The sequence below is a fragment of the Dermacentor variabilis genome, chromosome 8, assembly GCF_050947875.1.
Source record: "Dermacentor variabilis isolate Ectoservices chromosome 8, ASM5094787v1, whole genome shotgun sequence".
In the NCBI taxonomy this organism is placed as follows: Eukaryota; Metazoa; Arthropoda; class Arachnida; order Ixodida; family Ixodidae; genus Dermacentor; species Dermacentor variabilis.
In genome coordinates this window covers 26,670,803-26,686,842 of record NC_134575.1, presented here as the reverse complement: position 1 = coordinate 26,686,842, position 16,040 = coordinate 26,670,803, and the positions used below count along the sequence as shown (strand labels likewise).

Sequence of the window (16,040 nt, the reverse complement as noted above, 5' to 3'; positions counted from 1 at the left end):
GATTACAGTCTTTCTCGTGGTCAACATTTACTATCTACGAAAAACAAAGCTTCTTAAAGATGTCTTGAAACGTCTACAAACGTCTATAGACGTCTTGTTCTACGATAAGACTAAAAATAAAATCTCTTCAAAACATAACATAAGCGCCAGAAATATACTAGTATATATCCTATCTCCGGTAACAACTTGCCACTGGTGTCATCAGACTCTACTTAGGTAAACGCATTCAGAACGTCTAACTCAAGAATCTTTTTAGACGTTTTTGTCTAAAATGCCTTGCGGAATGTTAACAGCACGGTGACCGTCGGCGTTAACGAACAAAAGACGTCACGGACAAAACGGCCTCATTTGAAGCCACATAATAAACTGGCTTCGGTGCTGAATAATTTCACACCGGAACTTTAACAATCAAGGGTTTCAAACCCGAGTTTTAAACTCGGGGCGCGCGCACGACGCCTCGAAACCATTCTTCCATGGCGCAGCAGGTCCTGACAGCAGGAGCGAAGCGCCGGTGTCTTGTAATTACTAACAGTGATCACAGCAATCGCAGTGAATCGCAGCGGTGTCACAGGGCTAGCCGCCACACTGCGATCGCTCCGCCTGTAGCCAAGTAGACAGACTCTCAATATGTCAAAGATCTCGTTCCGTGCCGCAAACACTGGGAAGCAAGAAGCTTGAAGAAAAAAAAATCGCTGACGATTGTGATACTCCCTAATTAGAAATTTGGGCGCAGCTCTATGCGCGTTTTCGTTTATCGATATATTGGCTGGCGCGGCCATTATCTGTATCGTGGGGCACGTTGCAAACGGCGCGAAGTGTTGCAAAACAATTAACACTCAAGCACATCGATAGCGGCGAGCACAGACGGCGGTCATCGAAAATCCGATCTGCGGTTTAGCGCGTCGGCTTTTATACATGATCGTCGAAGGTTTTAAGTCGCTGGTGCCCGCGTGGCTTCCAGAAAGTACTACACAATTCGCGTCGCGCCGCATACAATCAGATCACAAATACTATGGCGCCATCCCGTATATAGTCTAGCGCGGCATTCTGCTTTCCCCTCACTCTTTCGTCATATTTTCCTCCCCGCATTTCTCCTCGCCCTCTCTTCTCACATCTCCTGCTGCGCGTTCATTTTCATCTTTCACTGTGGCCGTTCGTTCGGTTGCGAGGGACAACGCCGACGCTAGCCGCAGGAACGGGCGCTTCGATATAAAACGGCAGTTGGCGCACGCAATGTCTTAACGTCGTGGGTTCGGTTCAGTAGGTCATGCTATATTTGTGGGCCGTTCTCAGCTGTTCTGTACATGTATTGGATATTAGCTGGCGACATTTAACTGCGCTAACACTGTTTGCTGTGTTTTGCATCAATTCTTCGTGACCATCGGGTGTATTGTGCTCTCACCAACGGCAACTACAACCACAATGGCGGGACCTGCGGTCACCGCCTTCGCACTCAATGCGTCTTTGTACGTCGCACGTTTGGATAGTAAGTGAAATACTTCGCACTCAGTTCTTCGTCAAAAATGTCTGAATTTTTTTTTAGCTGTCAATCGCGACAACTATTGATAGCTGTAGTAAAACTCTTGCTTGGGCTAGTTGGTTCATGCTTGAAGTAGTAAAGGCAAGGCGCAGAAGACCAGGACTTAGGGAGAAGAACACAAACGACAGGACCGGCGCCACTCGAGACTGGCAAGCTGAGACGGCGATCAGGTTGACGCACAAAATGGCAGGATCGGTGCGAAAGATTTGATGAAAGAAAGGGCCCAATGTAGAAGAAATATGCTCTAGTAAAACTCTTGCTTGGGCTAGTTGGTTCATGCTTGAAGTAGGCTGGCTCCCATGCCCGGCCGGTTTTGGTCATCTTATTTTGTACGCGCGGATTCTGCTTGTTTATAGTCCTTATGGTTAACATAGCACGAGGCTACCGAAGGGAGCGCATCCAAAGAGGACGCATTGGTCGTAATCATAGACCAGACTGAACTCGCCCTATTGTGTGCACTTTTGTTCTTGCATGGGTTACAGCATTGCCTCTGTGTGCACACGTTCGTAGCGTTCCCGCTTCATAGCAAAACAAAACAAAAAAACTACTGCAATGCTTACTTGCTTTGTAGAATGCCAAATGAAATCGGCTGCTGATGCAAAAAGTGCGCTGGTGCTTTGTTCCAAGTAAGCTGCAAAACTTGTAGCCTAATATTAGGTGCTTCATCTGGCAGTGCAGTCACTATTGCTTGTCGTTCATTACTGGATGACTGTGGTGCGCCTAACCTGTAATTGCAGATGTGTCTTTCGACTGACTCGATGCTCTCTTATTTTGTCCTTTAATTTCACTGTATAGACGGCTGGACATCCTTCTTGTTACTTGGTGCTAGCTCGATTAAGGGACCTAATCATAATGATCGGCGTAAGTCAATGTACTCTACCCTCTCTGGCCCTCACAGTGCTTTGTGTATCGGTTAAAACCAGGGATCGCATTGCGGTAAAATAGCTAGTTGGTCTCTTACAAACGGCAATCTTCTTACACTGATTCTAATTGAGCTGCCACTATTATTCACAGTTTCTCATTGCCATACACAGTTTACTTCTACTACTACTTACCTTAATTCCCTAAGCCTTACACAACTTGATAACTGTAGGTAGTCAGTACTATGGAGGAACTAAAGAATTCACTCTGTTGTGTCGTCCTTTACATGAGTAAAATTTGCTACAACAGTATACGTAGCACCTTGCTTCCCTGATGCACAAATGTATTCAAGCCAGTATGCAGCGAGTTCTGTTTTCTAAAATGTTTTCTGTGTGATTTAGTTTCTTTGCAGCAATTAATTGTACAGCATCAGCAAGGAGACTAATCTCAGATCTTCGTGTGCGCTGCAGGAGGTATGCTTTGCTGCTATGTTTGATATAAACGTGGGCTCGAGGCTTCCGTAGAAGAACGAACTTCGGTTTGGCTCTACCACCAACGGCACTTGGCTGAGCACCTGCCGAATAAATCACCTCTGGTAGCTTGTGCAGCCTGTTTTAGAGCGCAGCTCTCAGGCGCCCGTTCCTGCGGCAAGCGTCGTACCTCGTAACCGAGCGAATGAGCACAGCGAAAGATGAGAGCGAAGGCGGAGAGCAGCGGGCGATGAAATACGTCGAGAGCGAAGTGAGCGCGAGGAGGAAAACGCGGGAACAGGGTGCAGCACTGGAACCACGAGGCGGAAAGCGGAGAAGGATGGCACGGCGAAACGTGGCCGGAAGAAAAGCGCAGTGCCGCGCAAGACGGACAACGATGGCTATGAGATCAACGCCAGTGTAGCGCGCGTCGTCAGGGGGCCTCGATGCGCTCGCTCACCTCCGCTCCGTCCGTGGGGTCGCCCGCATCGAGGCACTCTACGCGTCGTCTGCTCACCAAAGCGCTGCATGAGCAGAGGTCTGTCTGCGGCGGCTGCTGTGAATCGCACCCACGTGTCAGCCACGCGCTGCCTCTCGCGAGCTCCCGATTAGCGAGGCAGTCACGCCACACTTCGCTCCGTTTGGAACGCGCACGATACAGATTGTCCGTGCCAGTCAATATATCACGAAATGAAAACGCGTATAGAGCTGCGCTCAAACTTCGCGTATCGTAATCCTCGGTGAACTTTTTGAACGTTGTATTGAGGAGATCGCACAATGATTTGTGGAGGCGCACGCGTCTGAGAAAGGCCGCGAGGGAAGTGAGAATTTGCGAAAGTACCAAGTGCAAACAATGTGTCATTATTTAGCATACTTTGGAGCCGCCTCCAGGGCATCGAATGGTCAAGGAGGACACCAAAGCTCGACCTAGGGAGGTCCGCGCGTTGGGGGCTTGCCAATGGACCCCGCCTGCACGGAGGTGCGGACACCCCTCGGCACGCTCCGGCCCCGGCAGCCCCAATCTACCGGGTACCCTACGCTTCCGGCTTTGATCCCCCGCTGCCCCTCGAGTACATGCCCTTCAGGTGCACGCCCTGACGAGATTCGCCGCCGCCATTATTATAACCTCAGAAGCTCTCCTAAGGTCTCAATTTGACAGCATTATCTTTATTTTCGCATTCTAAATGATTATTATTATCATTTGATGTGAAAACACATACACACAGCGATAGAGAAACAGGGAAGGAGCAGGCTGGCAACATGCCATCTCAAAGGTTCAAACCACGGAATAAAAGTAAATTCCTTCTGACATCTCCACCTTTCTTATCACGAACCGTTTCTCTCTCTCTCTCTCCTTTCCAGGGAAAGGAGCGCGAAAGAAGAAGAGGTGCGCGCAGAGGGCTTAGGGAAGTTGTTGCAAAGAACCGCTTGCCTGTTCCACAGCGGCCGCCATCTTGCGCACGTTGAACGACATGGATCAGATGCGGTATGGACTCGTGTGCAACTGTGGCTTTCATAAACAGGAGTGATTGCGTTTGCCCCGAAGCTTCTTTTATGAAGCGCTTATGACCAAAATGAAGTCGCTATATGGACTCCCTACGCAGGCAATGATATACAAATGGGAATTCCCGGAAAAGACGGGGAAATTTAATTGGTCTGTTCGTTTCTTTTTTCGTTTTCTTCATTATTCGGGGTGTTTTGCTGCAAGCTTCAAAAAAAAATTCCAAGCAGACTCAACTCGAGTTGGCACCGGCCTAATGCGTGGATGCTCCTGCGTAGGTGCTTCTAGTTGTTATGATACCCACTGACTTAAGTTGGAGTTAAAGAGATCAATTGAAGAACGGCGCGTACTCAGTGGCACACACCCAGTTCGAAAAAAACGTTCATCGAAAAGTGACGTAAGCCCACTGCCACACAACCAGTGGTTCACACGCAAGTTGGCGTCAAAAGGGTTCGTTTATGAGCGACACATACCCAGTGGTACACACACACGGTGGCCCCTGTTCACGTACCCAGTGAACAGGGGCCACATATTGGCCCATATTTTTAGACTGCGTTACCTCTGGGATCGACGCACGACAAGGTTGACTCGGAGAAGAGAGCTTCGCCAAAGTCGCGGATCCTCGCTGGGCCCACTTCCAAACGCCTATATAAATTTGATGTCAGGAAAACGGACAGACAGAAAAACTTTATTCGACAAAAAACATCCTTGAAACGGAAAATACTAAGGCGGCGAGTACCTCGATACTGCTACTATGGCTTGTCTGTCGGAACATCTCTATCGCTCACCTTTTGCGCACGTCATTTGTGCAAGAAAATTCGTTTAAATTCCGTGCTATTTTGAAGCACTGCGAAAAGCGTTAATGGTTTCTCTATTGACGTGGTTCTGTATACCCAACACCGAGAAAGAAATCGGTCCACGAGATTTAAAAACAAGAATATGTTGAAGAAAGAAAGCAACCAGGGTGTTTTCTGGTTGAAGGCCAACTGCAACGAAAAGTCACAGTGACTAAATTTCTTTATAAATGAGTAGCAAATGCCACCGAAGCGATCATGGTAAAGCAGCAGAACTGATAATTGTATAGTTCTCTTGTTAGCAGCCTTTAAACAGCACCTAAGCGGACGACGCCATGCGAAGCGGTTGTCGCCAATGACGCGAGTCCTAGCACTCCACGGGCAGCCACAGGTGCCGGGCGCTCGGGCTGGTTCGCGTCGCCACGTCTGGAGAACCACGGAGACCAATCAGAGCACGCGGTTAACCCGAGAGTCTTGACGCGAGATAAAGCCCATTAAACTTCGTAAAGTAGTGCCACGCTTTGAAGAATGCCGCCTCCTCCTCGCGCGCTCTGGCCGACGCCGCGTCGCTATTGGCCTAATAGCATCACGAGGGCCCTCGCGCCTTGCTTCAGCGCCATTTTTGCTTGAGAAGCGTCTACGGAGTGGCGAGGAGCGCAGGTTGGCGGCGTTGCTACGCTCGAGCAGTGTAGGTGGCGCCACAGTCGAGAAGCGAGCGTGAAAGAGAGGAGAAACGAGAATGAGTGAAGGCGGAGGAGGAGAGTGTCGCTACTTTATGAAGTTTAAGGGTTTTAGACGCGAGGGAGCTCGTCGCGGCAACCCGCGGCGGCCGCGATATCTACGCTATGCCGAAGCGTGGCCTCCGAGATTGCACGGGTGCGCCGTTGCAATCGGAGGTCGTGCCGAGGAGCCGCGCGTTAGGTCATGCGTCACAACCAGCGTGCGGTAATGGCGGCGGTTCCTTTTTATGCGAAGCATATTACTAGAGCTCAACCCAGCTCCTCAGGCGCGGCGGTGTCGCCTTCAATACCACGTGACACCGTGACGTCACGACAGAGGAGAAACGGGGCTCCAACTCGCGCCGTCGCTCGCGGCGTCGCCTTCAAGGCTGACCACGTGACACCGTGACGTCACGACAGAGGAGAAACGGGGCTCCAACTGGCGCCGTCGCTCGCGGCGGTATATAAGCAGCTGCGCTTGTTTCTAGGTGGCTTTGGCTCAACTCTTGCAAGATGGGCTGGGTGGGAATCGAACCAGGGTCTCCGGAGTGTGAGACGGAGACGCTACCACTGAGCCACGAGTTTTTTTTTTTTTTTTTTTTTTCTTTATTGCCGACTTCAACACGTCAGTTTACAAAATCAGTCCGCGCGAAGAACACAACACGTATGCTAAAAATACGTCACCCTCACTTGGGGTTACGTGATGAGATTAAAATTCACGCATGTGTAGCAAAGCTTCCATTCTTGGAAGCCACTCAGGCACTGGGTCTTGTATCTTGTAGCCTTCAATAGCTCTGCTAACAGATTCACAAAAATACTGTCTTATCGGCCTGGCATCAATGTACTCGTGGCTCAGAGGCTGATCCAGGATGGCGGTCAGCCACTGAGCCACGAGTACGATGCTTCAAAGCGGTACAAAAGCGCCTCTAGTGAATGCGGTGTTGCCTTAGAAACTAGCTGTTTCTAAGGCTCAGGCGTGCGTCGCTTGCTCAGGCGCACATTTCGTTGCCACGCCGAACGCTGCGTTGCTCGACGCTCACCGCGCCCAATGCGGAGCGCGTAGTCGCTGCGCCGTAGCCCATTGTCTTACACCCCATGGCGCGTCGACGGGAACGCTGTCGCGTTCCACTCTTGAAGGCGAAGCAGAGTAACGCATGAGTTGTTTCTTCGTCTAGCCGAACCAAATATAGCCAAGCAACAGCAGTTCACAAGGCTAAACAGTGGTTCAACAACTAAAATAAAGGCTAGTATGCTTTGCATCCTGTGCTTAACCTTAGCTAAGCCACAGCCATTTTTTCTTTTTCAGTATCAGAAACGACTACATTGCGAGCTCTTCGTGACGTTTCCACTCTTGCGTGAAACGTCAAATTTTGCATCTTAAACTAGGCTTTTTACGTGGCCCAAAATTTCGTTGCTGTTGACCTTTAAAGGAGCCCTCAGCAGGCCTGGTCATGTTGAGCTGACAATGGCAATGCGTACAATGCGCGCTAACGATCGTGTCTGATAAGTATTACATCCCTACGCACCGCGGAACGAGCTTAATTTTCAGACCGATTTGCGCTTCTGGCAGTGTTGTGACGTCGCTCAGTGACACGTGACTTCGAGAATTATTCAAGGCAACATCAGTTATTTGTTTAATCTGTTGCTTCAGTAGACGAATTAAAGTACAGAGAAATAATAAAACGTACACACCGAATGGCTGCGTGTTTTTGCTTTACTTCTTACCGTAGCAATTTCCGTTTCGTCTGCTTGTTTCCACGTCGTGCAGTCGCGCGCGAAGAACGAAACTATGCCATTTTTTATCGCGTTTCAGCGCCGCGATCATGCTCTTTAATCCTCTCGCGTCTGCCTCAGTGGTCTTGTGATTGTGGCACTGACTTATAGCGCTAACCATGTGTTCTCGTGCGGAGCGCGTAAAATCATCCGCTGGGCGAAACGAGACAAACGCAACAGCACGCGCCCGAGACCGTCACCGGAAGTGCGCCACTCAGCAAAAACGCGCGAGAGAGAGAGAGGGTAGAGAGAAATGAAGGCGGGGCCCATGACGTATTAGTCAGGTAATCTTCCGGCTCCGGTATGGGAGAACGCAGGGAAGGAATTTCGCTTGAGGAGGCTAAACGGTGCATGTCGAGAGAGTAGAGAGCTTTAGTTTAGAGGACGCAAGCGGCTTGCGTACGCAAGAACTAGGAGCGACAGTACTGCGCATGCGCAAACTCCTACGTCTGCGCATGCGCAGTACCGTCGCCCCTAGTTCTTGCGTCCCCTAAACTAAAACTCTCTAGTGTCTATGTTGGCCGTGACGCTCGCCTCCTGAAATCGTGGGTTCGCGGCACTTCAAATATTTCTATCTCTGCTATCAATTAACTAATTTGAAAATAAAAAAATAAAAAAAATTCTTGCGTTAGAACATTTCTTAGAGGGCACGTAACAACTTCCAGCGCATAACCAAAATTTCCTTTGCGGCATGGCGGCATCCGAAAGAGGCCTTTAACAGAGGCCTCTTTCGGATGGCGGCGCTGGATCGAGCAAAGACACCGAGATGGTGACGCACCGGGTTTCGACCACACCGGGGTTCCACCGACCACCGCGAAAACAGGTGAAAGTGCCAAAAAAAAAGAAAGAACTTGTCACCTCAAAATTTGCACCCTTTAGGGGGCTTGTCCCGTCCTCAAGCAATAGTCATGATACATCCTACGTGCACTCCGTTTATTTAACGCTTCGCGTCCGGTAATTTCCGTAACGGCGAGCGCGTGTTACAATGACATAGCGTTCCGTTCCTGCATACTTCTGTACTATAATTCATACTTCCGTACTTCATAATTGTATAACTTCAAATTGTATTGTATTACTTGTATTAATTGTATTTCAATTGTAATTGTATTAATTGTATAACTTCAAATTGTACAACATAATTTGTATAACGATGTCTGAATATGGAATGAGTTTTATCTTTTTTGTATGTATGGATTGCAGTGAGTGCTGATTATAACTCACATATATTTTATAGTTTGCTGACTGCTACGTGAAGTTGCCAGTGCGGGGGCCTGCGGCCTTGTCAAGCTGCAATGCGACAGCTTTTTCTGTAGGCCTCCGGCATCGTGTATTTCGGATGCAAATAAAGTTATTATTATTATTATTATTATTATTATTATTATTATTATTATTATTATTATTATTATTATATTGCCACCAGCATGGCGAGAAGACAAAGACGACCGACGCAACCCAAATGCGTCTGAAAGAGGCGCCACACCGCGAGCGCCAAGGAAAGCACCGCAAGGCAACGCTGGGCCGCGGGTGCTGACAGGCCGGCGGCTCGTGCGCGAGAACCGGACGATTGGCACGCGACAGGAGGCGACAAAGACGAGAACGACGCTCGAAGAAGCGAAGCTCGAGGGACGCTTTTTGTCGTTGTTGAGTGTTCAGTCGGTTTTTGTTGACGGGCTCGCCCAGAATAAATTACTTTTCGTAGAAACGGCTGTCGTAACTGTTGGTTACAATATTCTTTGTCCTTGCTTTACTTTCAAATTCCAAGCATTTCTTGGCAAACACTTGCCACTTTGACAGTATCTATCCAGCTGCCTACGTCTTGGTGCTTTCATGGTCGTTTCGTTAACTTGGTATGTACCAAAATTGGCGTAGCATGACTAGAGTGTATGACAAACATAAATCACAGGTCATGACATCTGTGCCATGTAGGTCACGGAACAGCCACCCACGTCTTGGTGCTCTCATGGTCGTTTCATTAACTTGTTATGTACCAAAACTGGCATAGTGTGACAAGGGTGTACGACGAATATAAATGATAGGTCATGACATGCGTGTTATGTAGGTCATGAAACAGCCGTCTACGTCTTGGTGCTCTCACGGTCGTTTCGTTAACTTGGTAGGCTCTCCCCGCACACTGCTTCGCACAACATCGATTCCCACAGGGCGTGGGATCTGTCGACTTTTTTTAGTATTTGCGATCTGTCACTTTGTTCTTTCGTTTCTGTTCACTTTTCTTCTTCAATTTCTACGTTCCAACCCCTCCTTCGTAAGTAGTAGGCAGGCGTTGCGCCCATCTCGGTGGCAACTGCCAGCCTGCTCCCCCCCCCCCTCTTCCCTCTCAGTCCATTCTACACATGTTTTCACGCCAACGACCGATCCTATCCGAGCCAGGAGCCGCCAGTCGGCATGCTCTATACGTGCAACAATTTTTTGTTAAGCCTTACCGTGTTGCGATTTGCGTCAATAAATGGTGCGGTACAGTTGCCTGACTGCAACGGCTACCAATACGGATAGCGGTATTGTGAACGGTCTGGGCCTACAACAGAACTACAATGTCAAAAATGAAACCGTCTTCTTGTTGCGACATCATCATCATCATCAGCAGCAGCATTCTGTTTTATGTCCACTGCAGGACGAAGGCCTCCCCATGCGATCTCCAATTAGCGCTGTCCTGCGCCAACCTATTCCAACTAGCGCCCGCGAATTTCGTAATTTCATCGCACCATCTAGTCTTCTGCCGTCCTCGACTGCGTTTCCCTTCTCTTGGTACCCATTCTGTAACCCTAATAGTCCAACGGTTATCTAACCGGCGCATTAGACCTGCCCAGCTCCATTTTTTTCTCTTGATGTCAATTAGCTAGAATATCGTCTATACCCGTTTGCTCTCTGATCCAAACCGCTCTCTTTCTGTCTTTTAACGTTATGCCTAGCAATCTTCGTTCCATCGCTCTTTGCGCGGTCCTTAACTTGTTCTCAAGCTTCTTTGTCAGCCTCCAAGTCTCTGCCCCATATGTCAGCACTGGTAAAATGCAGTGATTGTACACCTTCCTTTTCAACGATAATGGTAAGCTTCCAGTCGGGAGCTGATAATGTCTGCCGTATGCGATCCAACCCATTTTTATTCTTCTATGAATTTCCTTCTCATGATCAGGGTTCCCTGTGAATATATGACCTTGGTAAACGTATGCCTACACAGAATTTAGAGGCTGACTGGCGATCTTGAACTCTTGTCCCCTTGCCCGGCTATTCATCATTATCTTTGTCTTCTGCATATTAATATTCAACCCCACTCTTACACTCTCTCTCTGTGAAGGTCCTCAATCATTTGTTGTAACTCGTCCGCATTGATGTTGAATATAACAACGTCATGGGCAAACCGAAGGTTGCTGAGATATTCGCCGTCCATCCTTACTCCTAAGCCTTCCCAGTTTAATAGCTTGAATACTTCTTCCAAGCACACAGTGAACAGCACGGGAGAGATTGTGTCTCCCTCTCCGACTCTTTTCTTTATAGGCGTCTTCCTGCTTTTCTTGTGTAGAATTAAGGTAGCTGTAGAACCTCTGTAGCTATTTTCCAAGGTATTTACGTATGTACTCCTTGGTTACGTAATGCCCCTAGGACTGCTGGTATCTCTACTGAATCAAATGCCTTTTCGTAATCTGTGAAAGCAGAAAAGAAAAAAAAAGAGCAATGAGCAAACGAGCTGTCAGGTATTATAAAAAGAATATCTGGTGTACTCATTGTTATCCAGTAGGACAAAAAAAAAATCGGGACGCCGTTTGGCCGCCTCGAGAGGGTCGAGTTGGCACTCGGGACCTTTCCTCGAAGGTCGTGACTGCTCCGCTAAATTCGGCGAGGTTGGCAACCCTTCGCTTAGTTTTTTGGCATTTCGTAGCTTGAAAGTTTAAGTGCGCGCCTCGAGGAAACGTAGGAAACTACTTTTTTTTTATTATCGGAGGTCGATGCGTATAGGTCTGTCGGTATACGGCATGCACACTTGGTGTAACGTATGCTTCGACAAAAGAAAAACACGTGACCACCGCGCGAGTAATCGCTTCGAAAACGGAAGCAGACGGACGTCCAGTGGCCGAACAAAACAAAACGTGAACACAGCGCGCGGGTCGCGATGATAGTAACAGTGAAGCGGAGCCCCCGCTGAGTGCTTCTTGTTTACCGCCAGTTCGAACGCTGAACGATAAGAAGCTGGGCCTGTACGGTACAAAGGGTATGGGTGCGCACTTGCCAAGAGAGAGAGACGCCGTCCGGCTCTTGTATTCCGGAGACAACCGAACTGTACAGTATACACTCAACAGGATTTGACAGACACATCTTCCAGTACGCGAGAGAAAAAAAAAATTAAAGAATGCAGTGACGCAAGGACGACAGGAAAGGTACATGAACGCTGGTCTAATAATGGTTAGCGTCCTACCTTTCCTGTCATCGTTTTGTCTTTGCGCCCTTTCTTATTTTTACTTTATCACGTGCCGGAACATGTATTTGTCAAGTTTTTAACTTTGTACTTTAAAGGATTCCCGCAAATTATTTGTAGGGTTAAAGTTAAAGAGAAGCTAAGAAAAATGTGGCCGCGGCGGCGCACTTCCATGAGGTTAAAGGGGGGGGGGGGGGGGGGTGCGAATGAAAGAACTTCCGTGTACCGCACTACGGGAACACTTTTAAAGAAACCCCGGACAGCCCAAAATTAATCTACAGTCCCCCGTTACGGCGTGCCTCATAATCAGGTCGTGCTTTTGGCACGTAAAACCCCCAAAATTGTATTTCTTTTTTTAGAAATACTAAATCAGTTGACGCTTGGGAACAGCGAGAAGGAAAACAATGGACAAGAATAGACAACACAGGGCGCAGATTGACAACTTTTGTTTAAAGAGCGTAGAAGGTTTCTTATTATTTTTTTATTCTAGACTAAGCATATATTTTTTTAAAAGTCGCCTATGGCCAGATAGCACAATTCTAATCCATGAACTGGACCATTCGAAAAGGTGGATATTACTTCCACGAAAAATCTAAATGCGTTATAGACTTATTAATAGAAGTATCGCTAAATACGTTTCTCTCACAAATTACATTGCGGCACACATTGTAATTTACGAATTTGTGTCATCCTCAGAATTGATTCCAAGTAGGCATCACGAACTCGCGGCGGCCGGCTACGAATAGTAAATTGCAGTATGTTCCGTATAGTAATTAGTTCGAAAATTAATTAGTGCAATGTTGAGAATGAGTCGATTACGCCTTTTTAATGACTGCCCCTTCGAATAAATCAGCTCAATGACTAGAATTGCGCTATCTGCGATCTTCAAAAATTCTGTAGAGTAAAAACAAAACAACAAAACAAAAGCACGTCGTATGTACTGGGGGAAAATGCACGACTAGTTAAGTTCAGTACACTGCGACACCAAACAGCAACGTAACAGCCTGAGCACACGGCTTCGCCACCTGCCAAAGTATCCATAGATACGTTAGCTCTTTATCACACGTTGAAGAGGCCCCACATGCGTTAACGCAGGGGGGCCACGAATTTCGTGCACGCTTCGAACGTTTCGCGCGTTTTTTTTTTTTTAGCACTGCTCAATATACGGGGTACGTGCGCCTATTTGGTTGCGCATCTTCACCTAGTATATGCATAGTCATGACCATATAAAGCCAACAGACAATGAACGCATGTGTGCGTGTACTTGGCATGATAACAACATGTACTTATCAACGCCTTTGGCAGTGAACAGGATCAAACGCTGGATCGCGTGTCTTAGGCCAGCGTTTGCCACTGTCTCCAACTGCGCTATACTGTATTGAATATTTGAAGCGAAAAGTGCAGCGTTCACCTGTTTATCGCCCCACCTGCTACTTGGTGTGCTAGTTAGGGCATTTAGGCTAACGTGATTGGCCACGCGAACAAACACGAACTACGCAGGAAGACACTAACAGGAACAGAAAAATCATATTCACCTGCATACTCGTGGGGTTTGTTTCTATTTTTGTGCAGTCAATCATGTTACCGCGGTTCTGGTGCACCATGTTTCATAACAATTACTCTTTTTTTAAATTCACATGCAATTTTGTGTTTGGTTCTTTACTCCGTTTCACTCCCCCCCCCCCTTATAGTTTTGGCCTAGAACGAAAAACGTTTGAAGCGCAAATCTGAAGACAAGAACATATTTGGCACATATAACAGAGCTGCAGGAAAAATACACCAGAATTCGACCTCCTCATTCTGCAATCGGATGAAATAGTGTCGAAGGCTGGTGTAACATCGGTTAATACGTCGCAAACGCCATTTGTAAACGGAGCACTTGCAGTTGCACTTGCAGTTGCGGAGCACTTGCACTTGAGCAATGCAGCACCAATTAGGTCACAGGCAAGCTCAGAACACGTGCCTTTTGACGCCGTCGTAAACTCGAACCGAGACCGTTATTTTATACAATTTCATAGAAAACATCGTGTTGGAAGACTCGTTCTCGGCATGAAAGTCGCCCGCGATGGTTCTGAATGGCACAAAAACGTGGAAGAATCGATATATTTAAATGTTGGCCCAAGGCCTAAACTTGGTGAGCTATAGCTTTCATAGTGGGTCATGTTTGGCCAGGTCTACCTTGTTGCACGGCGCAACACCGTACTGCGTAGCAGACGTATCCTGTTCTGGACGTACCGTTCGACTCGCACCAGACGTACACGTTCCAGACGCAGCCCACACATACACCAGACGTACACGCTACAGACGTTCTACTACAGGGTAGCAATACAGATCACGGTGAACACGAATGCGTCTGCGGGCTATAGATATACGTCCAAGCAAAAATGCACATATTTAGGAAAGGCTCTTTTGGAAGATGTCCTGAAAGCGAAAACACACTTTTCTAAGAATGCACACTGTATCGTAGCTAAACCGCAAGCGATAAATTTCCGTCTGCGTTTCGCCCTCTGCGAAACAGAGACGCGTATTCTTAAACCCAACACCAAATGCACGGCCTGAAACTACGCATGTTGGGCAGTAACCTAGGGGTTGTCGTTCGAGTGCGCTCAAACGCCGCCTCATGTACGATTCGTCGAGAACTCACCTATAAAGGTACAAGGCGCTCTGAGGAAGCGGCAGATACCGTCGCAGAAGGAGCTCCCGAATCACGCACGCAAGAGATAAGGGGATCCATAAAAAAGGAAAGGAGACGAATAAAACACTACCTTGCGGTTTCATCCGACCCGTTCGACGTCAGCCCCTCGAACATGGTTTCACACCGTTATAATCCTCGGCTTGGGCCACGCGTACTTATGACGGTGGCTTCAAGACGGCCGCTACCACTCTTCGCGGCAGTGTACACACACGTACACACACACACACACAGACGCCGAAACGAGGCCCGATCGGCTACCGACGACGAAGGCGCGTATCTTCTTTTGACAGCCCCTAGATAACGAGAGGTGAAGCACTGCGTATATAGCGTCCAGTCGTGGTGCGACCGACCGAACGCATGATAACGCGCGGCGGGGTCGTCCGCCATGAGCATCGTGTCGTCTGCTTTCGTTCCTTCTGACGCACATTGTTCCTTTCTTTCTCTATTTCTTTTTTAGCCCTGCGCGGGCTTTATCGCGTATTCACGCACAGCAGCCAACAAAGCGTCCACTTATCTCTATATCTGCCTTGAAAGATTTCTCGCCTTTACGGTACACTTCCGTTCAGTGCAATGAAGCTATTGTAGAGCGGCTGCCCGTATAGTGCGCTGCATGTAACATCATGAAAGGTCGAACAGTCGAACAGAGGCCGAACATAGTGAGTTATTCTGATGAAGCCGGAAATGTTGGCAACTGTTGCGTCTCCGGATTCTCCGCGAATGGACTGTTCGGTTATCGAAGGATGGTTCCCTAGAGGTGACAAAAAGTTTTCACCGACGATTACGATACTTCCTAATGCGAAATTTGAACGCAGCTCTATACGCGTTTTCATTTCGTGATATATTGGCTGGCGCGGACAATCTGTCTCGTGCGGCAAGTTGCAAATGGCGCGAAGTGCGGCGCAAGTACCTCGCTAATCTGTCGGGATCGCGAGAGGCAGCGCATGGGTGACGCGTGGGCGCTAAATACAGCAGCAGCCGCCGCCGTCAGACCTCCCAGACGACGCGCGCTACTCAAGGCGCCATCTCGTAGCGATCGTCACCGCAGTACGCTTTTCTTCTCACGCTTTCGCCATACCCTCCTCCGCTTTCCGCCTCGAGGGTCCGCTGCACCCTTCTTTCCGCTTTCCTCCTCGCGTCTTTCATCCCCCCTGCGCTCCGCGTTCGCCTTCATCTTTCGCTGTGCTCGTTCGCTTGGTTACGCCGACACCTGCGCTCGCCGCAGGAACGGCAGATGCGATCTAAAACGAAACGGAACAAACGC

At 48.3% G+C, this 16,040-nt stretch overlaps 1 protein-coding gene across 2 annotated transcripts in view; it reads right to left on the bottom strand.

Annotated features, from left to right (window-relative positions):
- Positions 1 to 15,189, bottom strand: part of LOC142589889 (uncharacterized) — a 29,689-nt gene extending 14,500 nt beyond the window's left edge. Inside the window, exon 1 of one of the 2 annotated variants that reach the window (XM_075701547.1) lies at positions 14,850 to 15,189. The gene's annotated coding sequence lies outside the window, so the exon portion shown is untranslated. The other variant, XM_075701548.1, reaches the window with a different exon arrangement.
- Between the last annotated feature and the right edge of the window lie 851 nt (positions 15,190 to 16,040).